Source organism: Lepisosteus oculatus, unplaced genomic scaffold, assembly GCF_040954835.1.
Source record: "Lepisosteus oculatus isolate fLepOcu1 unplaced genomic scaffold, fLepOcu1.hap2 HAP2_SCAFFOLD_95, whole genome shotgun sequence".
Lineage (NCBI taxonomy): Eukaryota > Metazoa > Chordata > Actinopteri > Semionotiformes > Lepisosteidae > Lepisosteus > Lepisosteus oculatus.
In genome coordinates, this window is record NW_027168431.1 from 464,113 (window position 1) to 478,831 (window position 14,719).

The following is a 14,719-nucleotide window of genomic DNA, read 5'->3' on the forward strand; positions in this document are numbered from 1 at the left end:
ACGCCATGAGAAACAGAACGCAAGCTCAGGTCCTGCGGTTTAACAAACAGCCACGGCTTTCATGCGACTGGACATTTCTTTTCTGGAGCGAATTCACTTTCAACTTCAAGAAATTCACACAACTTGCGAAATACGAAATACAAATCTGGCTCATCGCTGCACAAGAAATACCGCCGGCTGGCAAGAAAATGACAACGGTGTTTTTCCTTAACGAAAAACTTCCCATGGAGAAAAACAACGGCTGTGCGTCTCTGTCGGCTTGATTCAGTTTAATGCAAGTATTCATTCTCCTCCTGGAAAATACAGCTTGCGAAAGATGAAATACAATTCTTGGCTTTTCTGGGTGAGTGCAGAAGAAATCCTGCCGGCTGGCAGAAGAATTCCAGCCTTTTTTACTCTTTAACCAGAAACTTGCGAATGATACAAAGCAAGCGGGGTGCGTTTCTGTGCAGCTGTTAACTGAACAGCTGCTGCTTCAAGCCCACCCAGGGCTCATTCCGATTTCAACATCATGCCCCCTGAAGGTAGACTGGATTTCTTTGCGAAGCATTCACCTTTTGGACGTTTCAGGAAAGGTGCGTGTCGATGCCAGACTTGAAAAGCTTTCCATACAAAGAAACAACATAGTGCTTTTGATTGATGGGAAACGGCAAGAGCGGTTTGAGCAGCTCCGGCCTCTCAACCGCTTTACAATGTGATCGGCACCTCGGTAGCCAGTTTAGAAGGCTGAAAAGGATGCTGGAAGCACAGCGACGTTCTAAAACCAGCGCTTGAAAAGCATCTGCATACATAAAATGTCCATTTCCCCAAAGCTGAATCTGCATCTTCAGAAGATTGTCAGCTATACGTTTTCGTTCTTTGTTTCCTTTTTTTACGACAAGCTTTCGAGAAATGAACTGTCTATTGTGATGAAGGCTGCATTAGAAATTGTGCATCTAGCTTAGTTCAATGAAATCGGGAGGTGCACCTGTCTCAAGCGGATGGCTCTTTGCAGGCACACTACGGAAACCTGCGGGCGCAAGTTGGGAGAAGTGACTCTTGCAGAGTGTTGAGCTTCGAGAAGAGGGCTCCGCTCAGGAAGATATTTCCACATGTTGAAGAGTCGCTTTTCGCCCTTTCTTTCCCACATTTTTCCAGTGCGGTTATTGATCGCGTTCAAAATGTTTTCCCAACGTACGTGTTACCTGCAAAATCACAGTGAAACTGTTATGCCCAAAAGATTCCTAATAGTTATTGTATTAGAATAGCTCTCCAATTTCTTAGCCTTCGTACACGCAATGTTTAAGGAAACGCTAGAGTAAATGAAACTGTAAATAGACAGGAGCTCTTCTTAGTTTTCATACAAGTTATGATGGCTGCAGCTCCTATCTGCGTCCGGGTGACCGGAGCCAAGGGATTATCTGCGGAACCCTTGATTTATCTCTCGGGCAAGGAGCTAGATACGCCCTTTTCATCTCGGTTTGATCACACCTGTGCATTAAAACGCAGTGCTCGGTACCATCGAGGTGTAAGAGGTTCAAGGATGAGCGGGAAACTTTGTTAATAAGGAGACGGGCACCGCCCAACGTGGGGCTCGAACCCACGACCCTGAGATTAAGAGTCTCATGCTCTACCGACTGAGCTAGCCGGGCGCCGGTAGAGCTGGTGGTTAACTTGTCCCTGTTGACGGCAATTTGACAAGGTATACTTCCTGGCTTTTCATCATGTGCTGACCGGATTCGAGAGTAGCACACCCTGTTCTTTGTTGATTACTGTACCTCCAGCAGCGCAAATGTCAGTAATCATTGAAATGTACGACCTACAATCTCCTCAGCATGCCCGCGTGGACTCCTCAGTGATCATCCTTCTACGTTCTGCTGTAGTTTTCATGCAAGTGAAAACCGTGCTCCAAATAACAGCGGCACAGTTGTATCCTGCGGTAAGCATTCTTCTAATTCCATCGTTTTGCTCCAGGTAAAAGGTAGCGCATCATAGTGTTGATATTCCAAGGTTTCAGAGTCCGTATTGGATGGCTTGGATGCAGACATCGCTCAGAGCTCCCAGTATGATTTTCCCGAGTTCAGTTTTGCAGTGTTTTAGTGCTTTACTACTTCCAGTGGGCCTTTGAATGCTCTGCTAAGTAGAGACGTGACATAATTACTAATGCGACCGAGTGTGCTGGCTGTTCCTGGTTCGTAATGATTAACGCGAGAAATCAATATAAACATAACTGCTTCGATTTCGAGGTTCAGTTGAAGCTTTCAAAGAAACTATCAAAGACCTCAGAACAACCGAAGACACATTTGGTCATCTCCGTATTGGTGAAGATTAAAGAGTCCCGCAAGTGTCAAGCTTGCACAAACACACACCAGAGAGAAACTCAGGACAGAATTTAAAGAAAGGGAGATGCAGACTATTTGAAGGCACTTTGTTAACCCAATGGCATGCTTATGAATCGTGCATAGGACACACGTAGCAGAGGATGGTTTCGATCCATCGACCTCTGGGTTATGGGCCCAGCACGCTTCCGCTGCGCCACTCTGCTGACGGCCCCTCTGCGTGTGGCGCACAACTGCTCTTTTTATTTCCTACATAAGTGATGAAAGAGTTGAAAGTTTCAACGACAAACGCAGACGTCACTTTGAGCGCTTGGTGTTGTAGCACAAATCATCACATGCTGCTCTACACTGGATTATAAAAGCCGACACATTTTCCAAACATTTTAATGCTGGAGTCACACTGTAGTATTAATAACAGTGCGATACTCGAGGAGCGTAGTGGGATCGCGGTGGCTCATCAGACCGCCCCGGGACAGGGGGCCCGCGTCAGGATGGCCGAGCGGTCTAAGGCGCTGCGTTCAGGTCGCAGTCTCCCCTGGAGGCGTGGGTTCGAATCCCACTCCTGACAAAAAGCTTGCTCAGTGCCGTCTCCAGTCGGGTGCAAATGGGTGAAGCAGCCTGACGCAGGGAACGTGCGCCGATAGGCGTAGGTGTATCCCCTGCCTCTTCCGATTTAGCTCGTGCTCCATAGGATGGAAGCGGATGCTCTGGCTTTTTGACTCGAATATAACCTGATCACAACAGAAGGCCGTGCAGCCCAGTGCTGGTTTAAGAATGCCTCGTGTCTTCAGGCCCCTATTCCTTCAGGTTACCCCTTTGGAATAGTCGTCCGAAAAAGACGGGAAAGGAAAAGCATGTAAGCTCCCACACACTGCGTTAGCATTAGCGGTTGGAATCTGATGGGAGAAAAGCAACCTGGCTCGCCGTCAAGCAATCCATCCCTGGTCTCCCACGTGACAGGCGGGGATACGCACCACTATACTAACGAGGAGCGCTTGCTTGGCGCTTGAAGACACTTCCTCTTGCGGCTACTACTGTTTCCGGTTTCGTCTTTTCTTTTCATTCCTCCCAGAGGAGCGCATGAAAACGTTTCCATCTGCGCCATCCTCACCCCTCCAATGCTATGGTCCCTGCTCCTCCTGGTGCACTGCAAACACTCATTCAGCTGGTTCTTTCAGTTTGAATAATTAGGTCTTCAAAGGCTGGAAGTAGGGCGCAAAAGACATGCCAATGCCAAAAGCGTGGCTGTGTGCTTCCAGCTGTGAAATGTCACTGGTGGATGTTGAAGACATTACTTCCAAGGCAGCAGGTCCAAGCGATTTAGCGTTTGTACAAGAAGCAGGAAGAGAGAAACGGCACTCCGCCTTTTTCTGGGCAGGCCGAAGCGACAGGAGAAGGGCGCCGTAGTGGGCAGGATTCGAGCCGACGCGGGGAGACCCCAATGGCTTTCTAGCCCATCGCCTTAACCGCTCGGCCACGACTACAGGGAGCGCCGCCGCCGCCGGCTTGCGATCATTTAACACGGAGGGCGAGGCGGCGGCGGTAACCTTTTTCAATGTCGCTCTCCGCTTCCCCCCAAAAAAAAGCCAAATGACATGCTAGCACTCGGACACCCTTCAGAAGACTGAAGGGTGGCTTAAAGCTGGAAGGATTAGGTCTCCCCGTTCCGACGCGACAATCGAACTTCCTTAGGCAGAGAGAAAGCAACATCGAGGAGCGTCAACAAGACTTTAGAAGCTGCGCCACACGCCACTTTCAGTCGCAGTCACAGCAGTTTTAAAGGCAGGAATCGCCTTTGCGAACGCCATGAGAAACAGAACGCAAGCTCAGGTCCTGCGGTTTAACAAACAGCCACGGCTTTCATGCGACTGGACATTTCTTTTCTGGAGCGAATTCACTTTCAACTTCAAGAAATTCACACAACTTGCGAAATACGAAATACAAATCTGGCTCATCGCTGCACAAGAAATACCGCCGGCTGGCAAGAAAATGACAACGGTGTTTTTCCTTAACGAAAAACTTCCCATGGAGAAAAACAACGGCTGTGCGTCTCTGTCGGCTTGATTCAGTTTAATGCAAGTATTCATTCTCCTCCTGGAAAATACAGCTTGCGAAAGATGAAATACAATTCTTGGCTTTTCTGGGTGAGTGCAGAAGAAATCCTGCCGGCTGGCAGAAGAATTCCAGCCTTTTTTACTCTTTAACCAGAAACTTGCGAATGATACAAAGCAAGCGGGGTGCGTTTCTGTGCAGCTGTTAACTGAACAGCTGCTGCTTCAAGCCCACCCAGGGCTCATTCCGATTTCAACATCATGCCCCCTGAAGGTAGACTGGATTTCTTTGCGAAGCATTCACCTTTTGGACGTTTCAGGAAAGGTGCGTGTCGATGCCAGACTTGAAAAGCTTTCCATACAAAGAAACAACATAGTGCTTTTGATTGATGGGAAACGGCAAGAGCGGTTTGAGCAGCTCCGGCCTCTCAACCGCTTTACAATGTGATCGGCACCTCGGTAGCCAGTTTAGAAGGCTGAAAAGGATGCTGGAAGCACAGCGACGTTCTAAAACCAGCGCTTGAAAAGCATCTGCATACATAAAATGTCCATTTCCCCAAAGCTGAATCTGCATCTTCAGAAGATTGTCAGCTATACGTTTTCGTTCTTTGTTTCCTTTTTTTACGACAAGCTTTCGAGAAATGAACTGTCTATTGTGATGAAGGCTGCATTAGAAATTGTGCATCTAGCTTAGTTCAATGAAATCGGGAGGTGCACCTGTCTCAAGCGGATGGCTCTTTGCAGGCACACTACGGAAACCTGCGGGCGCAAGTTGGGAGAAGTGACTCTTGCAGAGTGTTGAGCTTCGAGAAGAGGGCTCCGCTCAGGAAGATATTTCCACATGTTGAAGAGTCGCTTTTCGCCCTTTCTTTCCCACATTTTTCCAGTGCGGTTATTGATCGCGTTCAAAATGTTTTCCCAACGTACGTGTTACCTGCAAAATCACAGTGAAACTGTTATGCCCAAAAGATTCCTAATAGTTATTGTATTAGAATAGCTCTCCAATTTCTTAGCCTTCGTACACGCAATGTTTAAGGAAACGCTAGAGTAAATGAAACTGTAAATAGACAGGAGCTCTTCTTAGTTTTCATACAAGTTATGATGGCTGCAGCTCCTATCTGCGTCCCGGTGACCGGAGCCAAGGGATTATCTGCGGAACCCTTGATTTATCTCTCGGGCAAGGAGCTAGATACGCCCTTTTCATCTCGGTTTGATCACACCTGTGCATTAAAACGCAGTGCTCGGTACCATCGAGGTGTAAGAGGTTCAAGGATGAGCGGGAAACTTTGTTAATAAGGAGACGGGCACCGCCCAACGTGGGGCTCGAACCCACGACCCTGAGATTAAGAGTCTCATGCTCTACCGACTGAGCTAGCCGGGCGCCGGTGGAGCTGGTGGTTAACTTGTCCCTGTTGACGGCAATTTGACAAGGTATACTTCCTGGCTTTTCATCATGTGCTGACCGGATTCGAGAGTAGCACACCCTGTTCTTTGTTGATTACTGTACCTCCAGCAGCGCAAATGTCAGTAATCATTGAAATGTACGACCTACAATCTCCTCAGCATGCCCGCGTGGACTCCTCAGTGATCATCCTTCTACGTTCTGCTGTAGTTTTCATGCAAGTGAAAACCGTGCTCCAAATAACAGCGGCACAGTTGTATCCTGCGGTAAGCATTCTTCTAATTCCATCGTTTTGCTCCAGGTAAAAGGTAGCGCATCATAGTGTTGATATTCCAAGGTTTCAGAGTCCGTATTGGATGGCTTGGATGCAGACATCGCTCAGAGCTCCCAGTATGATTTTCCCGAGTTCAGTTTTGCAGTGTTTTAGTGCTTTACTACTTCCAGTGGGCCTTTGAATGCTCTGCTAAGTAGAGACGTGACATAATTACTAATGCGACCGAGTGTGCTGGCTGTTCCTGGTTCGTAATGATTAACGCGAGAAATCAATATAAACATAACTGCTTCGATTTCGAGGTTCAGTTGAAGCTTTCAAAGAAACTATCAAAGACCTCAGAACAACCGAAGACACATTTGGTCATCTCCGTATTGGTGAAGATTAAAGAGTCCCGCAAGTGTCAAGCTTGCACAAACACACACGAGAGAGAAACTCAGGACAGAATTTAAAGAAAGGGAGATGCAGACTATTTGAAGGCACTTTGCTAACCCAATGGCATGCTTATGAATCGTGCATAGGACACACGTAGCAGAGGATGGTTTCGATCCATCGACCTCTGGGTTATGGGCCCAGCACGCTTCCGCTGCGCCACTCTGCTGACGGCCCCTCTGCGTGTGGCGCACAACTGCTCTTTTTATTTCCTACATAAGTGATGAAAGAGTTGAAAGTTTCAACGACAAACGCAGACGTCACTTTGAGCGCTTGGTGTTGTAGCACAAATCATCACATGCTGCTCTACACTGGATTATAAAAGCCGACACATTTTCCAAACATTTTAATGCTGGAGTCACACTGTAGTATTAATAACAGTGCGATACTCGAGGAGCGTAGTGGGATCGCGGTGGCTCATCAGACCGCCCCGGGACAGGGGGCCCGCGTCAGAATGGCCGAGCGGTCTAAGGCGCTGCGTTCAGGTCGCAGTCTCCCCTGGAGGCGTGGGTTCGAATCCCACTCCTGACAAAAAGCTTGCTCAGTGCCGTCTCCAGTCGGGTGCAAATGGGTGAAGCAGCCTGATGCAGGGAACGTGCGCCGATAGGCGTAGGTGTATCCCCTGCCTCTTCCGATTTAGCTCGTGCTCCATAGGATGGAAGCGGATGCTCTGGCTTTTTGACTCGAATATAACCTGATCACAACAGAAGGCCGTGCAGCCCAGTGCTGGTTTAAGAATGCCTCGTGTCTTCAGGCCCCTATTCCTTCAGGTTACCCCTTTGGAATAGTCGTCCGAAAAAGACGGGAAAGGAAAAGCATGTAAGCTCCCACACACTGCGTTAGCATTAGCGGTTGGAATCTGATGGGAGAAAAGCAACCTGGCTCGCCGTCAAGCAATCCATCCCTGGTCTCCCACGTGACAGGCGGGGATACGCACCACTATACTAACGAGGAGCGCTTGCTTGGCGCTTGAAGACACTTCCTCTTGCGGCTACTACTGTTTCCGGTTTCGTCTTTTCTTTTCATTCCTCCCAGAGGAGCGCATGAAAACGTTTCCATCTGCGCCATCCTCACCCCTCCAATGCTATGGTCCCTGCTCCTCCTGGTGCACTGCAAACACTCATTCAGCCGGTTCTTTCAGTTTGAATAATTAGGTCTTCAAAGGCTGGAAGTAGGGCGCAAAAGACATGCCAATGCCAAAAGCGTGGCTGTGTGCTTCCAGCTGTGAAATGTCACTGGTGGATGTTGAAGACATTACTTCCAAGGCAGCAGGTCCAAGCGATTTAGCGTTTGTACAAGAAGCAGGAAGAGAGAAACGGCACTCCGCCTTTTTCTGGGCAGGCCGAAGCGACAGGAGAAGGGCGCCGTAGTGGGCAGGATTCGAGCCGACGCGGGGAGACCCCAATGGCTTTCTAGCCCATCGCCTTAACCGCTCGGCCACGACTACAGGGAGCGCCGCCGCCGCCGGCTTGCGATCATTTAACACGGAGGGCGAGGCGGCGGCGGTAACCTTTTTCAATGTCGCTCTCCGCTTCCCCCCAAAAAAAAGCCAAATGACATGCTAGCACTCGGACACCCTTCAGAAGACTGAAGGGTGGCTTAAAGCTGGAAGGATTAGGTCTCCCCGTTCCGACGCGACAATCGAACTTCCTTAGGCAGAGAGAAAGCAACATCGAGGAGCGTCAACAAGACTTTAGAAGCTGCGCCACACGCCACTTTCAGTCGCAGTCACAGCAGTTTTAAAGGCAGGAATCGCCTTTGCGAACGCCATGAGAAACAGAACGCAAGCTCAGGTCCTGCGGTTTAACAAACAGCCACGGCTTTCATGCGACTGGACATTTCTTTTCTGGAGCGAATTCACTTTCAACTTCAAGAAATTCACACAACTTGCGAAATACGAAATACAAATCTGGCTCATCGCTGCACAAGAAATACCGCCGGCTGGCAAGAAAATGACAACGGTGTTTTTCCTTAACGAAAAACTTCCCATGGAGAAAAACAACGGCTGTGCGTCTCTGTCGGCATGATTCAGTTTAATGCAAGTATTCATTCTCCTCCTGGAAAATACAGCTTGCGAAAGATGAAATACAATTCTTGGCTTTTCTGGGTGAGTGCAGAAGAAATCCTGCCGGCTGGCAGAAGAATTCCAGCCTTTTTTACTCTTTAACCAGAAACTTGCGAATGATACAAAGCAAGCGGGGTGCGTTTCTGTGCAGCTGTTAACTGAACAGCTGCTGCTTCAAGCCCACCCAGGGCTCATTCCGATTTCAACATCATGCCCCCTGAAGGTAGACTGGATTTCTTTGCGAAGCATTCACCTTTTGGACGTTTCAGGAAAGGTGCGTGTCGATGCCAGACTTGAAAAGCTTTCCATACAAAGAAACAACATAGTGCTTTTGATTGATGGGAAACGGCAAGAGCGGTTTGAGCAGCTCCGGCCTCTCAACCGCTTTACAATGTGATCGGCACCTCGGTAGCCAGTTTAGAAGGCTGAAAAGGATGCTGGAAGCACAGCGACGTTCTAAAACCAGCGCTTGAAAAGCATCTGCATACATAAAATGTCCATTTCCCCAAAGCTGAATCTGCATCTTCAGAAGATTGTCAGCTATACGTTTTCGTTCTTTGTTTCCTTTTTTTACGACAAGCTTTCGAGAAATGAACTGTCTATTGTGATGAAGGCTGCATTAGAAATTGTGCATCTAGCTTAGTTCAATGAAATCGGGAGGTGCACCTGTCTCAAGCGGATGGCTCTTTGCAGGCACACTACGGAAACCTGCGGGCGCAAGTTGGGAGAAGTGACTCTTGCAGAGTGTTGAGCTTCGAGAAGAGGGCTCCGCTCAGGAAGATATTTCCACATGTTGAAGAGTCGCTTTTCGCCCTTTCTTTCCCACATTTTTCCAGTGCGGTTATTGATCGCGTTCAAAATGTTTTCCCAACGTACGTGTTACCTGCAAAATCACAGTGAAACTGTTATGCCCAAAAGATTCCTAATAGTTATTGTATTAGAATAGCTCTCCAATTTCTTAGCCTTCGTACACGCAATGTTTAAGGAAACGCTAGAGTAAATGAAACTGTAAATAGACAGGAGCTCTTCTTAGTTTTCATACAAGTTATGATGGCTGCAGCTCCTATCTGCGTCCCGGTGACCGGAGCCAAGGGATTATCTGCGGAACCCTTGATTTATCTCTCGGGCAAGGAGCTAGATACGCCCTTTTCATCTCGGTTTGATCACACCTGTGCATTAAAACGCAGTGCTCGGTACCATCGAGGTGTAAGAGGTTCAAGGATGAGCGGGAAACTTTGTTAATAAGGAGACGGGCACCGCCCAACGTGGGGCTCGAACCCACGACCCTGAGATTAAGAGTCTCATGCTCTACCGACTGAGCTAGCCGGGCGCCGGTGGAGCTGGTGGTTAACTTGTCCCTGTTGACGGCAATTTGACAAGGTATACTTCCTGGCTTTTCATCATGTGCTGACCGGATTCGAGAGTAGCACACCCTGTTCTTTGTTGATTACTGTACCTCCAGCAGCGCAAATGTCAGTAATCATTGAAATGTACGACCTACAATCTCCTCAGCATGCCCGCGTGGACTCCTCAGTGATCATCCTTCTACGTTCTGCTGTAGTTTTCATGCAAGTGAAAACCGTGCTCCAAATAACAGCGGCACAGTTGTATCCTGCGGTAAGCATTCTTCTAATTCCATCGTTTTGCTCCAGGTAAAAGGTAGCGCATCATAGTGTTGATATTCCAAGGTTTCAGAGTCCGTATTGGATGGCTTGGATGCAGACATCGCTCAGAGCTCCCAGTATGATTTTCCCGAGTTCAGTTTTGCAGTGTTTTAGTGCTTTACTACTTCCAGTGGGCCTTTGAATGCTCTGCTAAGTAGAGACGTGACATAATTACTAATGCGACCGAGTGTGCTGGCTGTTCCTGGTTCGTAATGATTAACGCGAGAAATCAATATAAACATAACTGCTTCGATTTCGAGGTTCAGTTGAAGCTTTCAAAGAAACTATCAAAGACCTCAGAACAACCGAAGACACATTTGGTCATCTCCGTATTGGTGAAGATTAAAGAGTCCCGCAAGTGTCAAGCTTGCACAAACACACACGAGAGAGAAACTCAGGACAGAATTTAAAGAAAGGGAGATGCAGACTATTTGAAGGCACTTTGCTAACCCAATGGCATGCTTATGAATCGTGCATAGGACACACGTAGCAGAGGATGGTTTCGATCCATCGACCTCTGGGTTATGGGCCCAGCACGCTTCCGCTGCGCCACTCTGCTGACGGCCCCTCTGTGTGTGGCGCACAACTGCTCTTTTTATTTCCTACATAAGTGATGAAAGAGTTGAAAGTTTCAACGACAAACGCAGACGTCACTTTGAGCGCTTGGTGTTGTAGCACAAATCATCACATGCTGCTCTACACTGGATTATAAAAGCCGACACATTTTCCAAACATTTTAATGCTGGAGTCACACTGTAGTATTAATAACAGTGCGATACTCGAGGAGCGTAGTGGGATCGCGGTGGCTCATCAGACCGCCCCGGGACAGGGGGCCCGCGTCAGGATGGCCGAGCGGTCTAAGGCGCTGCGTTCAGGTCGCAGTCTCCCCTGGAGGCGTGGGTTCGAATCCCACTCCTGACAAAAAGCTTGCTCAGTGCCGTCTCCAGTCGGGTGCAAATGGGTGAAGCAGCCTGACGCAGGGAACGTGCGCCGATAGGCGTAGGTGTATCCCCTGCCTCTTCCGAATTAGCTCGTGCTCCATAGGATGGAAGCGGATGCTCTGGCTTTTTGACTCGAATATAACCTGATCACAACAGAAGGCCGTGCAGCCCAGTGCTGGTTTAAGAATGCCTCGTGTCTTCAGGCCCCTATTCCTTCAGGTTACCCCTTTGGAATAGTCGTCCGAAAAAGACGGGAAAGGAAAAGCATGTAAGCTCCCACACACTGCGTTAGCATTAGCGGTTGGAATCTGATGGGAGAAAAGCAACCTGGCTCGCCGTCAAGCAATCCATCCCTGGTCTCCCACGTGACAGGCGGGGATACGCACCACTATACTAACGAGGAGCGCTTGCTTGGCGCTTGAAGACACTTCCTCTTGCGGCTACTACTGTTTCCGGTTTCGTCTTTTCTTTTCATTCCTCCCAGAGGAGCGCATGAAAACGTTTCCATCTGCGCCATCCTCACCCCTCCAATGCTATGGTCCCTGCTCCTCCTGGTGCACTGCAAACACTCATTCAGCCGGTTCTTTCAGTTTGAATAATTAGGTCTTCAAAGGCTGGAAGTAGGGCGCAAAAGACATGCCAATGCCAAAAGCGTGGCTGTGTGCTTCCAGCTGTGAAATGTCACTGGTGGATGTTGAAGACATTACTTCCAAGGCAGCAGGTCCAAGCGATTTAGCGTTTGTACAAGAAGCAGGAAGAGAGAAACGGCACTCCGCCTTTTTCTGGGCAGGCCGAAGCGACAGGAGAAGGGCGCCGTAGTGGGCAGGATTCGAGCCGACGCGGGGAGACCCCAATGGCTTTCTAGCCCATCGCCTTAACCGCTCGGCCACGACTACAGGGAGCGCCGCCGCCGCCGGCTTGCGATCATTTAACACAGAGGGCGAGGCGGCGGCGGTAACCTTTTTCAATGTCGCTCTCCGCTTCCCCCCAAAAAAAAGCCAAATGACATGCTAGCACTCGGACACCCTTCAGAAGACTGAAGGGTGGCTTAAAGCTGGAAGGATTAGGTCTCCCCGTTCCGACGCGACAATCGAACTTCCTTAGGCAGAGAGAAAGCAACATCGAGGAGCGTCAACAAGACTTTAGAAGCTGCGCCACACGCCACTTTCAGTCGCAGTCACAGCAGTTTTAAAGGCAGGAATCGCCTTTGCGAACGCCATGAGAAACAGAACGCAAGCTCAGGTCCTGCGGTTTAACAAACAGCCACGGCTTTCATGCGACTGGACATTTCTTTTCTGGAGCGAATTCACTTTCAACTTCAAGAAATTCACACAACTTGCGAAATACGAAATACAAATCTGGCTCATCGCTGCACAAGAAATACCGCCGGCTGGCAAGAAAATGACAACGGTGTTTTTCCTTAACGAAAAACTTCCCATGGAGAAAAACAACGGCTGTGCGTCTCTGTCGGCATGATTCAGTTTAATGCAAGTATTCATTCTCCTCCTGGAAAATACAGCTTGCGAAAGATGAAATACAATTCTTGGCTTTTCTGGGTGAGTGCAGAAGAAATCCTGCCGGCTGGCAGAAGAATTCCAGCCTTTTTTACTCTTTAACCAGAAACTTGCGAATGATACAAAGCAAGCGGGGTGCGTTTCTGTGCAGCTGTTAACTGAACAGCTGCTGCTTCAAGCCCACCCAGGGCTCATTCCGATTTCAACATCATGCCCCCTGAAGGTAGACTGGATTTCTTTGCGAAGCATTCACCTTTTGGACGTTTCAGGAAAGGTGCGTGTCGATGCCAGACTTGAAAAGCTTTCCATACAAAGAAACAACATAGTGCTTTTGATTGATGGGAAACGGCAAGAGCGGTTTGAGCAGCTCCGGCCTCTCAACCGCTTTACAATGTGATCGGCACCTCGGTAGCCAGTTTAGAAGGCTGAAAAGGATGCTGGAAGCACAGCGACGTTCTAAAACCAGCGCTTGAAAAGCATCTGCATACATAAAATGTCCATTTCCCCAAAGCTGAATCTGCATCTTCAGAAGATTGTCAGCTATACGTTTTCGTTCTTTGTTTCCTTTTTTTACGACAAGCTTTCGAGAAATGAACTGTCTATTGTGATGAAGGCTGCATTAGAAATTGTGCATCTAGCTTAGTTCAATGAAATCGGGAGGTGCACCTGTCTCAAGCGGATGGCTCTTTGCAGGCACACTACGGAAACCTGCGGGCGCAAGTTGGGAGAAGTGACTCTTGCAGAGTGTTGAGCTTCGAGAAGAGGGCTCCGCTCAGGAAGATATTTCCACATGTTGAAGAGTCGCTTTTCGCCCTTTCTTTCCCACATTTTTCCAGTGCGGTTATTGATCGCGTTCAAAATGTTTTCCCAACGTACGTGTTACCTGCAAAATCACAGTGAAACTGTTATGCCCAAAAGATTCCTAATAGTTATTGTATTAGAATAGCTCTCCAATTTCTTAGCCTTCGTACACGCAATGTTTAAGGAAACGCTAGAGTAAATGAAACTGTAAATAGACAGGAGCTCTTCTTAGTTTTCATACAAGTTATGATGGCTGCAGCTCCTATCTGCGTCCCGGTGACCGGAGCCAAGGGATTATCTGCGGAACCCTTGATTTATCTCTCGGGCAAGGAGCTAGATACGCCCTTTTCATCTCGGTTTGATCACACCTGTGCATTAAAACGCAGTGCTCGGTACCATCGAGGTGTAAGAGGTTCAAGGATGAGCGGGAAACTTTGTTAATAAGGAGACGGGCACCGCCCAACGTGGGGCTCGAACCCACGACCCTGAGATTAAGAGTCTCATGCTCTACCGACTGAGCTAGCCGGGCGCCGGTGGAGCTGGTGGTTAACTTGTCCCTGTTGACGGCAATTTGACAAGGTATACTTCCTGGCTTTTCATCATGTGCTGACCGGATTCGAGAGTAGCACACCCTGTTCTTTGTTGATTACTGTACCTCCAGCAGCGCAAATGTCAGTAATCATTGAAATGTACGACCTACAATCTCCTCAGCATGCCCGCGTGGACTCCTCAGTGATCATCCTTCTACGTTCTGCTGTAGTTTTCATGCAAGTGAAAACCGTGCTCCAAATAACAGCGGCACAGTTGTATCCTGCGGTAAGCATTCTTCTAATTCCATCGTTTTGCTCCAGGTAAAAGGTAGCGCATCATAGTGTTGATATTCCAAGGTTTCAGAGTCCGTATTGGATGGCTTGGATGCAGACATCGCTCAGAGCTCCCAGTATGATTTTCCCGAGTTCAGTTTTGCAGTGTTTTAGTGCTTTACTACTTCCAGTGGGCCTTTGAATGCTCTGCTAAGTAGAGACGTGACATAATTACTAATGCGACCGAGTGTGCTGGCTGTTCCTGGTTCGTAATGATTAACGCGAGAAATCAATATAAACATAACTGCTTCGATTTCGAGGTTCAGTTGAAGCTTTCAAAGAAACTATCAAAGACCTCAGAACAACCGAAGACACATTTGGTCATCTCCGTATTGGTGAAGATTAAAGAGTCCCGCAAGTGTCAAGCTTGCACAAACACACACGAGAGAGAAACTCA

General features: G+C 48.4%; 9 non-coding genes across 9 annotated transcripts; 2 read left to right on the forward strand and 7 right to left on the reverse strand.

Moving 5' to 3' along the window:
* Positions 1 to 1,558: 1,558 nt before the first annotated feature.
* On the reverse strand, positions 1,559 to 1,631 carry trnak-cuu (transfer RNA lysine (anticodon CUU)). Its single transcript has one exon. It is a non-coding gene; the product is annotated as a tRNA-Lys (tRNA).
* Positions 1,632 to 2,452: 821 nt separating this feature from the next.
* trnam-cau (transfer RNA methionine (anticodon CAU)) lies at positions 2,453 to 2,524 on the reverse strand. The gene has a single exon. It is a non-coding gene; the product is annotated as a tRNA-Met (tRNA).
* A 279-nt stretch (positions 2,525 to 2,803) lies between these two features.
* trnal-cag (transfer RNA leucine (anticodon CAG)) lies at positions 2,804 to 2,886 on the forward strand. Its single transcript has one exon. It is a non-coding gene; the product is annotated as a tRNA-Leu (tRNA).
* A 2,791-nt stretch (positions 2,887 to 5,677) lies between these two features.
* Positions 5,678 to 5,750, reverse strand: trnak-cuu (transfer RNA lysine (anticodon CUU)). The gene has a single exon. It is a non-coding gene; the product is annotated as a tRNA-Lys (tRNA).
* An 821-nt stretch (positions 5,751 to 6,571) lies between these two features.
* Positions 6,572 to 6,643, reverse strand: trnam-cau (transfer RNA methionine (anticodon CAU)). The gene has a single exon. It is a non-coding gene; the product is annotated as a tRNA-Met (tRNA).
* Positions 6,644 to 9,796: 3,153 nt separating this feature from the next.
* Positions 9,797 to 9,869, reverse strand: trnak-cuu (transfer RNA lysine (anticodon CUU)). The gene has a single exon. It is a non-coding gene; the product is annotated as a tRNA-Lys (tRNA).
* Positions 9,870 to 10,690: 821 nt separating this feature from the next.
* trnam-cau (transfer RNA methionine (anticodon CAU)) lies at positions 10,691 to 10,762 on the reverse strand. The gene has a single exon. It is a non-coding gene; the product is annotated as a tRNA-Met (tRNA).
* A 279-nt stretch (positions 10,763 to 11,041) lies between these two features.
* On the forward strand, positions 11,042 to 11,124 carry trnal-cag (transfer RNA leucine (anticodon CAG)). Its single transcript has one exon. It is a non-coding gene; the product is annotated as a tRNA-Leu (tRNA).
* A 2,791-nt stretch (positions 11,125 to 13,915) lies between these two features.
* On the reverse strand, positions 13,916 to 13,988 carry trnak-cuu (transfer RNA lysine (anticodon CUU)). The gene has a single exon. It is a non-coding gene; the product is annotated as a tRNA-Lys (tRNA).
* Positions 13,989 to 14,719: the final 731 nt, after the last annotated feature.